At 41.8% G+C, this 13,120-nt stretch overlaps 1 protein-coding gene across 5 annotated transcripts in view; it reads left to right on the forward strand.

The window, feature by feature from the left end:
• Nucleotides 1-13,120, forward strand: part of RGS7 (regulator of G protein signaling 7) — a 143,832-nt gene that overhangs the window by 27,403 nt on the left and 103,309 nt on the right. The window lies entirely within an intron of this gene.

Below are 13,120 nucleotides of genomic sequence, written 5' to 3' on the forward strand. Positions count from 1 at the left end.
TTTCAATACTGTTTACGTCTGCAAAGGTATTGGGCACTTGGACTGCTTCATTTCCAATCAATGTGTATTCCATAACTCCCTCCCAAAATCCCATAATACCATGAATGTTCTGGCTTATTTTTGTCCTGCTTTTGCTGCACTATAGCTTCTCTGTGCAGCAATAATGTGGTCACAGTGGAGAAGCATCTCCGCACAAACTAAAGCAAAATAAATCCAGGATGTTGCAAAGCACAGTGCACAATACAGCTGCAATCAAGCTCCAGTCTGGAGGGAGCTTTAGTGTCTCCTCACCCAGCCTTCCACTTAGTCCGAATTCAAATCTGCAGACTTATTTTGCACACTTCCCCTGGGGCAGGTGGCGCACCAAAGGATGAGATATCTTCCCAGCTTTCTGGACCATTCAAAAATGTAGCAGATGAGCTGATAATGATTAGTTACCAAAGGAACATGTCTTGGCAAAGATCCTTCACTCTCTTACAGTCAGATCTTTTACAGCCTATCACTGGATTTGAAGAGATCCTGTGAGACCCTCCAGACCCATCCCAAGACCTGTATCAATATTGCATGCAATGCACTAATCTGTCTTGGTTCAAAGAATAACCTTTGTAGCTGGAATCGTAGCAACTATGAATAAGGTTTTTCAGTTGTTCCTGACTCAGCATTTCCAGACTCTTAAAGTACTTATTTTTCAAAGGAGCCCCCAGTTAGAGTAGAGAAGAACCACACACCAGTCTGTAAATTTTGTCCCCTCATTTGCAGCTTGCCCAAGAGAGCAATATCAAATCTAAGAGGCAGCATTTTAATAATACCTGTTTAAACAAAAGTGCTGTAGCAGGTGAGCAAACACTGATATGATTGCAGTAAGATTCTGTAGGTTGGGTTACAAATATTATCATGTAATGCTTGAGGGGTGTGTTAAAGTCAATTATCTGAAAAGAAATTCTCTGGAAATAGGAACTGCTTCTATTTATGTGTAACCTTCTCCCCCTCTTTTTTTAAAATAGAAAAAAACGCCTTTTTGTTCTTTCTTCTACTACTTATAGTTACTCTTGATCATAAAAGAAGACTTTGTAGGAGAAACAGGTTTGATGTGGGGTTTAACGGATGAAGGAGGTAAGAAAGCAGCAAGGGGGAGAATTGCAGGTGTGAACTGGTGGGCTAGAGTAAGAGGCACTTTGAAGGGTTGGTAGATGCTGGGCACCTTCCTTCTGCACACATTCATGTGCTGCTTATCATTTACATCTTGTTTCCTGTAAGCAAAAATGGAAAGTTAGGGTTTTTGGGGGTTTTTTTTACCCCAGGCAAAGTTATTATACTGATGTAAAATAAAGAAGTCCCATGTGGATTTTCAAGCAAAAAGAACTCCACAACTGATTCAGGAAAACAGATTAAAGTGCTTTTCTCCTGACACTACACACACGGCTTGTTTTGGGACACTGCACTACCCCAAGGTACAATGGAATTAAACTTGGGGTTGAAAATACCCAGTGAAATTGCCTGTGTCAGTCTCTTTGCTTTTCTCACAGGTTAAAATTGGTTGCTAGACTGGGCAGCCTAAAATGGAAAATGTAACCAAGTAAGAGAAGTAGGAGCTGGAGGGTAAAGGAAACAGGACAGTCGTGTCTGGGTAACAATAAAAGCAGACTTTGAGGAAGAAGTCATAAGGAACTTAGAGCATAAGAAGATCCCGACTGGATCAGGTCAAGAGGTCTGTTTGACCCTGCAATCTATTCCCACAGTGGCTAGTCGGATCCTTATAGGTAGCTCACAAGCAGTACATGAGCACAATAGCACTTTCCACAGTTGTGGTTCCCAGCAATGATATTCAGATGCATGCTACCTTTAACAGGGAGTGAAGGTGTGGTTAAAAAATAAGGAAAGCCACAAATTGAAATAGTCTATCGCTTGATTCATTCTCGGGTTTAGAAAGCAATAGAGAGATAAATGTACTGAGCTCCATTAATACATTTTTGCCAGAGCCAACCCTGACAACATTGTGCCTCTGGCTGCCTTTCAAGTTTAGAGTAAAATGACTCATTGCCTACATACATATGGATTCCAGGTTTTGCCAAACTGGTTTGTGAAGGATAGGAATAGAAACACCCCACAAAGCTTCATTTTGTGAAGCTGCCAGATGAGTTCTACCATAGATGATTGCAAAGGGCTGCTTTATGAATAGTGATAGCACTGATACAAACTGCTCTCGGCTGGAGTTTGTTGCGGTCATTGCTCATTTGGTTACTCATCAAGGCCTTTTCTTTGCTCACTCCTCTTCAAGGTCACCCAGTACATTGTAAGTGCCTGGACATGTCAGTATATCAACTAGTCAGGTTATGACCGGGATCGGCATCCTGGAACCTGCAAAGTCTATTGTTGGTGCCGTGGGGAGGTGCCCTGGACACTCTGATCTTTCATCTTCAAAAAAAAGCAAGACACACTTTGCTTGGGAGAAAGTTGTGTGTGGGGGGGGGAGGAATGCGTAAGTACCTTGTAAGCAATTTCTGTGAAATGAAAGTGAGTGTGATGTGGCCACCTTCTAGATCACGGGTTGTCAACCTGGCCCCTACCACCCACTAGTGGGGGTTTCAGGATTCTAGGTGGGCTGGTTCTATGGCACAAGCTGAATCCTCCTTCCATTGAGCCCTGGTGGGCAGTAAGGAAATTTTACCATCAAGAAAGATGCTTTAGTGGGCAGTAGGTATAAAAAGGTTGACTACCCCTGTTCTAGATGTTTCCTGGTACTTAATAATTCTCCCTGTTGCTATAAAACAGCACCAGCATATATGTGTGTGTGTGTGTGTGTGTGTGTGTGAGAGAGAGAGAGAGAGAGAGAGAGAGAGTGTAAAATAAATATGTGATCTCCACAATCAAGACGTGGCAGGAGTCTTGTTTCTCTTTCATTCAGAAAAGTGACATAGCAATATGAAAATGACTAAATTACAACATCATGGGTGCCTTCATTTGGTAAAGACATGGTTGAAGTCTCTGAGCCAGCGCAAAATGCAAAACAGTTGTGCACTAACTCAGTTTCTAAGCAATGTGCAGAGTTCAAAGTGGCAATCTTCTCATTTCACACTCTTAAGCGTCCTATAAGTGACTGCAAGCACATTTTGGGGCAATTCGTAACCATAGTGAAGTGTATAATGACAGCTCCTATAGCCATGACACCATCAAAAATCCAGAGTCATGCCACTAGGTTTCTGTATATCTTCCTTATCCAACACACTGTTTAAAACTCCACCTTAAAAACACAGAAATACAAAACAAACTACTCATAAAAGGCCACAAGTAATGGGGCATGGCTGCAATCCCGTGCATTATCTGGGAGCAAGTTCTACTGAACTCAGTAGTGCTTATTTCTACTGTGTACGTTCAGTTGCCATGTACATTTGCCCCATTTAGCAGAGAAGATAGCTTGGACAGCTGCATGGTGGAAGTGCTTTCTTTTTACTTGAGAAGCCATTTTGGATCAAAGCTTCATGTGCAATCCTGTTTATGGGTGTTTGGAAGAGGAACGTTTATGTCATTTGCTGCTGAGCAACATATGTCATAATATGTTCTATCTGTTACAAAATCATAAGTGAGCCACTCGTAGGTTCTATTCCAAGTATCTTGGTATTGCCATCCTGGCTTTCCTTTCGCGTTTGGCGCTCTAATGTTTGAGGCCTCTCGCTCTCCCTCAGCTAAGTTTTCTGCCAAGGAAATTGTAGCAGAGAATCCTCTTGGCAGCTTCATGAGCAATAGGGTGGTGGGCTACTGGTGGCACTCACCTGACCTTCAGCAGCTAAGTTGCTGCTGCTTACCAGAAAGGAGAGCAGGTCAGCCAAAGCAGTGGGGAGATTGGCATGGTGCAAATGCACTGGCAGAAGTGCCCGATTGGCTCTGCCACTGCATTTGCGCTGTGCTGGCCTCCCTGCCACCTTGCCCCTCTGCCTCTACCTCCTGGTAAGTAGCAGCCAATCAGCTGCTGGAAGTGAGGTGAGCACCCCAACCCACCACCTCCACTACTGTTCATGAGACATTTATATTCTGCAGATCTTTTAGATGAGTTGCTCACATTTTCTTGGGGAAAATCGATTTCTACGATGAGGAAAGCCCTGGATCTGGATAACCTGACATGAAGGCAAGTGACTTCTTCATTCATTAATCCTGGCACATGAATCATATACATGCTGTTTTCCTTCAGTAATAAAGCCATGAATCAGAACATGCAACAGTTAACATATACCATGGCAGTAAAAGCAGTAAATCAAAGGTCAGAACATCTAAGTGGTGCTTAATCTTATCAGATAAAAGGTCTTCAACATGGCCTGGAGCTAATTGCAGCATATGGTTATTTTATCGATTTGAAACAATGACAGGGCGATATCACAACAAGAAAATACACAGTGTTAAAAAAATTAATTAAATCGGTAGCTGCTATCTGTGTCCTCCTTAGAAAGCTCCCTTCTTGAGGTACTGGGTGGCTGTGATGTTCAGTTAAAATCATTTCCTAAATATCCCCGTTGCTATAGCAGCCGGTGCTGATGATGACATTAACATGCAGCGCACTCAGTGGAAAAAGATTTGCTAGCAAGTCATGGAAAATGGTCAAGTTTGTCAGCTTGTTCTCAGCCCACCTACAAAACAGCTCATTATGCAAGATTTTTAAGAAGCAAGAGATTTGTTGTAGCTGGCACAGCCAGAGCTGTGAGAAGGGATGAAAAAGAAGAGGAGAAAGCTACCAAGTGCCTTTACCTCAGGGCAGATTTGCACACATTCTCCCAAGGACTTGTCTTTCTCAGGATGCTGTTGCCCAGCACACAGGCAGGCAACACATGTGCAACGCAAGGTACCATGGCTAGTATCTTAACTCTCACACCTCCTTTTGCTATAGTAGTAATAGCAATAGAAAGAATAATAACAATAACAATAATAATAATAATGATGATGATGATGAATTTATTATTTATACCCCGCCCCACAATAAAACATCAGCCATTAAAAATTTCCCAATTCAGGGCTGTCTTCAGATGTCTTCTAAAAGTCAGATAGTTGTTTATTTCCTTGACATCTGATGGGAGGGTGTTCCTCAGGGTGGGTGCCACTACTGAGAAGGCCCTCTCCCTCGTTCCCTGTAACCTCACTTCTCGCAGTTAGGGAACCACTAGAAGGCCCTGGAGCTGGACCTCAGTGTCTGGGCAGAATGATGGGGGTGGAGATGCTCCTTCAGGTACACTGGGCCAAAGCTGTTTAGGGCTTGAAAGGTCAACACCAACATTTTGATTTGTACTCAGAAATGACCTGGGAGCCAATGTCATATGATCTCGGTGGCCACTCCCAGTCACCAGTCTAGCTGCTGCATTCTGGATTAGTTGTAGTTTCTGGGTCACCTTCAAAGGTAGCCCCACATAGAGCACATTGCAGTTGTCCAAGCGGGAGATAACCAGAGCATGCACCACTCTGGTGAGATAGTCTGTGGGCAGGTAGGGTCTCAGCCTGTGTACCAGATGGAGCTGGTAGACAACTGCCCTGGACTTGCACCTCCATGGACAGCTGTGAATCCAAAATGACTCCCAGGCTGTGTACCTGGTCGTTCAGAGGCACAGTTACCCTATTCAGGACCAGGTAGTCCTCCACACCTGCCCACCCCCTGTTCCCCAAAAACAGTACTTCTCTTTTGTCAGGATTCAAGCTCAATCTGTTAGCTGCCATCCATCCTCCAACTGCCTCCAGACACTCAACACAGGACATTCACCGCCTTCACTGGTTCTGATTTAAAAGAGAGGTATCATCTGCATACTGATGAACACCCAGCCCAACTCCCCTGATGATCTCCCCCAGTGGTTTCATATAAATGTTAAAAAGCATGGGGGAGAGGACAGAACCCTGAGGGACCCCACAACTGAGACCTCAGGGATCTGAACACTCACCACAACACCGTTTTCTGGACACAACCCAGGAGGAAGGAGCGGAACAACTGTATAACAGTGCTCCCAGCTCCCAGCCCCTCTAGATGGTCCAGAAGGATGTCATGGTCGATGGTATCAAAGGCCGCTGAGAGATCCAGCAGAACTAGGAAACAGCTTTCACCTTTGTCTCTAGCCCGCCAGAGATCATTGAACAGTGCATCGAAGGCAGTTTCAGTCCCATGATGAGGCCTGAATCCCGACTGGAAGGGATCCAAATGGTCTGCATCCTCCAGGCATGCTTGGAGTTGTTCAGCAATCTCCGACATGGTGGGAAGAAACTAGAGCTGCTGTATTAAGCTGCGTAATCAAATGAAGGCTTCAGTCTTTTGCACCCCCTCCCCTAGCCCTTGCAGCTTCTCATTTGAGTTGATGAGGACTGAGATCTTCTACATTGCAAAGCCTATGGCATACTGGTGATTTGCAGCTTATGCTTTTAGAGACAGCTGTAATTCTCCCCCCAAAAACGTACTTTGGCTGAATCTGGCTTGCCAGAGTGTGAACAAACAGATCTCCAGTTGTGCTGTGACTTCTTCCCATGCTATCCAGAGCTTTACAGCAGCTGGGATTCTTCAATGAAGTGACTGAAAAGGTGACCTTTTGAGTCTTCTGGTCTGTGTGCCAAGGTGAGCAAGAAGCACATTCATGAACCAGCAGCTTCTAAGGCGAGAGGAAGCCCAAGAGCATTTTTACTGTAAACGTCCATTAACATCCCTCAGCAGGGAAGTAAACATTGCTTGATTGAACCTTTTACTAGGTCGGAGCAGAGTACGAGGGAATTCGTGCTCTGCCCCCAAAGAACTGTAGTAATTTCTGGAGAAAGCATCAGGGCACACACCATTTAGGAAAAGAGAAAATAAACATTAAAAAACTCCCTCATTTTGTTATCCAGCCACACCTGTTAATTGTCATTTGCCTTTCCTTACTGTATCTGATGTTCAGTGTAACATTAATAAAGAGAGCATAGAGATTAATTAGTTTATGAGGATTCACTCACAGGAAATTAAACACATTTTTGAACTCCATTCTCAAAGATGGTTTCCTATCCTTTTATTGATTAGAGTTGATTTCATTTTAGAAAATACAGTCAGAACTTTGATGCTTGCTGCTCATTATAAAGTTTGATTTTCAAGGAAATACACCAGCAGTTGATATTTAAGATCTACATATTCTGCATTGTGTTACACATCTGAAGGCTCTTTTCTTTTTTTGAAGAACTATACAAATATGGATCAGGGTTTCTCGTAGCTGTGAGAATGGTTAAATGTTTAAGAGATATAGTGTATTGGATAGTCCTAAATTTGGACTAGGACACCAAATCCAATTCCTTACCTTATCCCTGAAGTTTACAAGGTGACATAGGACTCGGTGTCTCTCAGCCTAACCTACCTCACAGGGTTGTTGTTGTTAGGAGAAAATGAGGAGAAAAAGTATGTTACAAATGTAATGTAATAATTAAAATTCATCTTTACACCTCAGCTCTGCTTGATCATGTGGTAAATCACTGTTGACGCTGTTATTTATGTATTTTATTTCAGGCATTTATACGCTCCCTAAACCTTAGCATTTCTAAGTGGCATGCATTAAAAATGAGCCATACAGAGAATTAACTAATAAAACCACTTGGGCCCCAAAGAGGAGGTGTGATCTAGTGGATCCACATTTCTCACAGGGTTGCTGTGCTGCCAAAGGAACAGCTGAACTGGGCTTCATTCTCCACAAGACAGCAGTAAACTTCTAGTTATACTGTAGCTATTGCCAGCCTATTCAGAGGCCTAAAGAGTTCTTAATCAGTACATAGGAAGGAATTGAGTACGGTACTTTAAAAACATGCTTAGCGGACTAAAGCAGTAATGCCTAGTAAATAATCATAGGTCCTCAGCACAAAATGGTACTTTTGCTTAGAGGGATACAATAATGATAACTTTGAATTGAAATATTTGAATGGTGATCACTCTTGCTGTCATGCTGTACACTTGGTTTGCTATTATTATATTTTGAAATACTGCTTTGTACAAGTACCATATGAAAAATCATAGAAACTATTTGAAAGGGCTGTCCCCCCCTCAAAATAATAATAATAATAATAATAATAATAATAATAATAATAATAATAATAACAACAACAATAATAGAAACTGTTAGCAGAATTATATAGTGACTCTCATTGCAAGAGTTTTACTGTAGCACCTATGGCTGCAGAGGAGGCTGCAGTCCTATACCTTCTTACCTGGGAGTAAACCCTACTGCATTTCATAGAGATGACTTCTGAGTAGACATGTCCAGGATTGCAGTGTCAGGGATTTCTTTCTGTTTGAAGTTAACCACTTTCTCTAGTGATCAGTTCAGAGTGTGTCTCTTTTTTTCTTGGTTCATATGTCTATGGAAGACATATAATTGTATGACAGAAAGCAAATTATGTGAAATTTATATATTTATTATTATGCAAATAAAATCCTGCCAAATCTTCATATTACTCTACAAAATAAATCCAATGTTCCACAACCATCATTTTCTGATTACTACCACACCTTCTATGTATCACATCAGTTTGTCCATGTCTGTGAGCTGTGGATTTTTCCAGTGAAAAGCCCACACAATTTTGGCCATAATTTATTTAACTTATTTTATTAAATTTACATCATCCCCTTCCTCCCAAAGGAGCCCAGGGGAGCAATTAATAATTAGAAGTTTTCAGGTTATGAAAGCTAATTTCTTTTCTTTTAAAAATAATTTTATTGTGTATTTCAGGGTTTATGCACTTAGCATGTAGCACCATATTTCAGGAGGAGGAAGTAAACGAGGGGAATAAAATATAGATAAAGCCACAAGGTATCACGTCTTCCTTTTCTCTACATCAAAAATCCATTCATCTATCAAACCTATTAGAGGAGAACGTTGCTGATTATAGAGGCAGCGTTTTGCAGTTTTCCTTGGGACTTGTTTGTTCTTCAGTGTTAACATCTTTGTAACAGATTAAGAGTGCAGCCATAATCCCATGATATAGGTAGCTGGCGATGGGAGGGGGAGGTTGTACAATGTCATGTAGTCATATTTCTACCAACCTCTCCCAGTGGACAGGAGTGTTATGAGTGGTGAGGAACTCTACCCTGGTGGATGGGCAGTTTCCCTGTTAGCAGTAGCCAGGGGAGAACCCTGAAACAGGGCATTTGGAGTGGGGTACCAAGATCTTCAAATCCCCTAGGAGATCTGATTCTTGGGCTCTTCAACTGCACCAGCCTCTGCCACTCCAGCCAGGCTTACTGAATCTTTCACATTTTTGTTTTATAGATTTCTTCTGGATCGATTCTCCTCTAAATTGTATTGGATATTTTTAAGCAGTTAAAAACATTGGTAGCATTGTAATGTGAAATTGACTATGATAAAATAGGGATACATAATAGTTGGAAAAATGATAATATGCAAAAAACTAAAGAAAAACTTTTAATTTAAGAACCCATGGGAGGGAGGGAAGGAAATAGGAAGGTTCAGGGAACCTTGTAATTGGATATATGTGAAAGATAATATGTATAATAATGTGAAAACTAATAAAAAATTATTTTTTAAAAAAATTAATTGTATTGGATATCTCTGTTTTGATTAATTGTTTAATGGACTGTTACCTGATATTTTTATATTTGGGTGGTTTTACTGTAGATGTGTTAACTATTGAGATGTTACCAGCTAATTATTATATTATTTTTTATATTGTAATTTTTGTGTCAGTTTGATGTAAAGCACATTAAGTATATTTGGAAAGGCGGAAATAAATAAAATTGACAATAGACGACTGATAATTACTTTAGGTGATATTTGTTTATGTATTTATTCATTTATACCATGTTGTTGTATTCCAACTCCTATCAGCTAGTGTTCAAGGATGATGGGAGTTGTAGTGCAGCAATATATACAACCCCCAAACAAGTTAGACAGCCCTGCGTTATGCAAACATTTCCTTGGTGGCAGACAGACTAATGATGTATTTCTTTAGAAAATGCAATTACTTTCGAACTAGCACAGGTGGAATTAACCAGGTGTACACTCTCAGTGAGAGAAAATGAAGAGCAAACTGAGACAAGTTAAGGTAGCCCCAGGTCTTATTCCGCTAGGAAATCAAAGATTTGCTGTTGGGTATCGAAGCTAATAAGAGTCTGGGCTGATCAGATTGATAGCAAATGGGAGGGAAGAGAGCAAATTAAGGCAAAGCACACATGCAGATGGTCTATGGAAGCTGAACTTGCCCGTTCTAATGAAATTCTGCAAAATAGTTTGCATATCCTTTTTGTGTGTCTATTGCTGTTCCCCAAAATGGTTAACAACAGTTTCAGTGCTGGGGCCTTTGGAGAATCTCTTTGCTCTTAGTATAGCAATGTTATTTAGGCATTCGTCACACATCCTGCTTTTCAAATAGGCCTTAATTTCTGCAGACATAAAACTGTTAGTTCACATTCATCACTTGATGGAAGTATCGTGGTGGCAATGGCATACAATCTATAGAGTTTATTGAAAGACATTTTCAGTTTTTTGGAAAGATAAAGCACTTGGTTCATTGTAGCAATTTGTATTTGTGTCTCTCATTTCTTTATCTCTTCTAAAAATAGTCCAAGTTTTGCTTCAAATCCATCAGCAGTGATGAGGTTTTCTTTCTGGATCAAGAAAGTAATGGCTTTGGGGACTGAAAGCACCGACCCTATTCAAGATATTGTAGTTGGCTGCAAATCTTAAAATCACTAATTGTGCAATTGAGAATAGATAAAAACACCTTAACTTTAAAAATATGGAGTAGTATTCAACAGAGTAGATCCATTGCAGAGTAGATTTCCATTTGCGCAACAGAACTACCCTGCCTCTCCTCTCCCTGTATGACCCCCAATCTCTTCTGGGTTTTTCCCTAACCCTCCAGAAATATTTGACAAGGGTGTATGGGGCAAAGAGAAGGAAGGGGAAGTTGTGTTGTTCAAGTAGAAATCCTTGTGCAAGCTGATCTACTTAGCTGGCTGTTACCCGTGATCAGTTTTTGGATACATACATTCTGCTGTGTTTAATTCAATAGCAAAGCTTTAGCAGTTTTGCGATGCAATAGATTCTCTTTTATTCAGTTGGCATATTGATGTGATTTCCCCCCTGTTATAATCTCTACATCAGCCATGGTTTTGCTGAAATTCTTCTCCTAATCCTTCAGATGTTCCAGTTTTCTAAGAAAGCAAACATGAGCCACATTGTAATCTGACTTCTGCAAATAATCTGCAACCACTTTAATTTCAAGTTGCACTTCATTAAAAAGATTCAGGCAGAATGTAAAGCCTGTCAATCTGGTATAGACTACCCCATGCCTCTTCACTCCTTTGCTGAGGCAATACAATTCAGAGGCAATACAATTAATTACAGGCTATGTTGCTTTAACGCTAAACAACCATGCAATTTTGGTGAGTGGGACCGATTTCTCAATTCAGCAATTCTGCTTGCTATTTATCTTTGTAGTGAAATTTAAATGCACCTAAGTATGGGGTACGAGCCAGTGTGGTGTAGTGGTTAAGAGCGGTAGATTCGTAATCTGGTAAACCGGGTTCGCTTCCCCGCTCCTCCACATGCAGCTGCTGGGTGACCTTGGGCTAGTCACACTTCTTTGAAGTCTCTCAGCCCCACTCACCTCACAGAGTGTTTGTTGTAGGGGAGGAAGGGAAAGGAGAATGTTAGCTGCTTTGAGACTCCGTCAAGTAGTGATAAAGCGGGAGATCAAATTCAAACTCTTCTTCTTCTTTTAGTTGTCAAGAAGACTGAAGAACTTTGCTACAATATCTATACATTACTGTATTTTTACAGATAATTAGATTAATTCTCCTTCCTGTAATGCCCTGTGGAAAGAGAAAGGCTTTGGAGCAGGCAAATCAATTCATCCTTTCTAGGTGAGGCCTGCAGAGCAAGAAGATAGGAGAAGTGGGGGCAAAGGGAGAAGGCCTCATAGCCTGGCCTGAACAGGTGGCTCTGGGTACCTAAAAGCGGCAGCTCTGATGGACCTCTTCCCTGGAACACTATCCCTTTGCATGAGAGCCTAAGGGTGGAGAGATGGTCTCACTCAGGGTCCGACACTCAGGTGAGCACTGAGGAGAGTCATGTAGGTATATAAGCAGCTTTCTTTTTCATTAGCACCAACACTCATCCATCCTTGTAACGCACCTGGTGTGACTAAATGACACCACACCAGTATCAGGTGGGAACTGGACTCTTCCATTAAAGATACATTCCACATACCACAGGCCTTTTCCATGGCCTCCTCTTTTTCTCTCTGCCCCATCCCATTTCATGCTGTTCACACCTCTTTAGCAGTCATTGGCAGCCAGTGACTCTTTCCTCTCTTGCAAGCTGTCCACACTTCTGAGCTTCTGAGCTGCTTCTGCCTCCACTATCTTGATGCTGCTTCTGAAATCTTTCCCACCTCCTGCCTCCTGCATGCCCGCCATGCCTTTCCCATTGCACCTCTCTTCTGTACTGCCCAGGGGCTATAGCTCAGTGGTAAGAGCAACTCCCTTACATGCAGAAGGTCCCAGGGTCAATCATTGGCTTCTCCAGGGAGGGCTTGGAAGGACTGGAGAGCTGCTGCCCATCAGTGCAGACAATACTAAACTAGATGGCATGTCTTGATACAGTGCAGCTTACCTGATGCTTCCCCCATGGCTCTTAGCTCAGACTATTACGGCGCAAACAAGAGAATGCTTTTCTTTTGGTTATGGGGCATGCATTGACACAGAGTCCGATCATTTAGGCTCTCTGGAAAGAGCTACCTTCCTGATACCTGGTTTTGCTCATAAAAAAAGATAGGTGTTCTGCCTTTTAAACGGGTATCAAATAATGAGGCTTTCCTTGAACGGTAACCCCTTTGGCTGATCTGGGCACAGCTCCAGTTATCTAAAGTCCTCAGATCAAAAGAAGCTGACTTATGACTCAGACATTAGTGCATTAATGTGTGTAGAGGGGATGCCTCTGGAGAGCTAGTGTGCATCCTAAAAAGAGAGTTCAACTCCACACTGGCAGAAGCTGGATCTATAAACAGCAGCAGAATGAATTCTACAATGTCCTGAGGTTGTACAGGGTGCTGTCCTGTTTCAGACAGAATCTCACATTTTTTAAATTCTGTCCCATATTAAAACAAATCAAATCAAATCAAAGCTTGC

Source organism: Podarcis tiliguerta, assembly GCF_965153285.1.
Source record: "Podarcis tiliguerta genome assembly, chromosome: 3".
NCBI classification, from domain to species: Eukaryota; Metazoa; Chordata; class Lepidosauria; order Squamata; family Lacertidae; genus Podarcis; species Podarcis tiliguerta.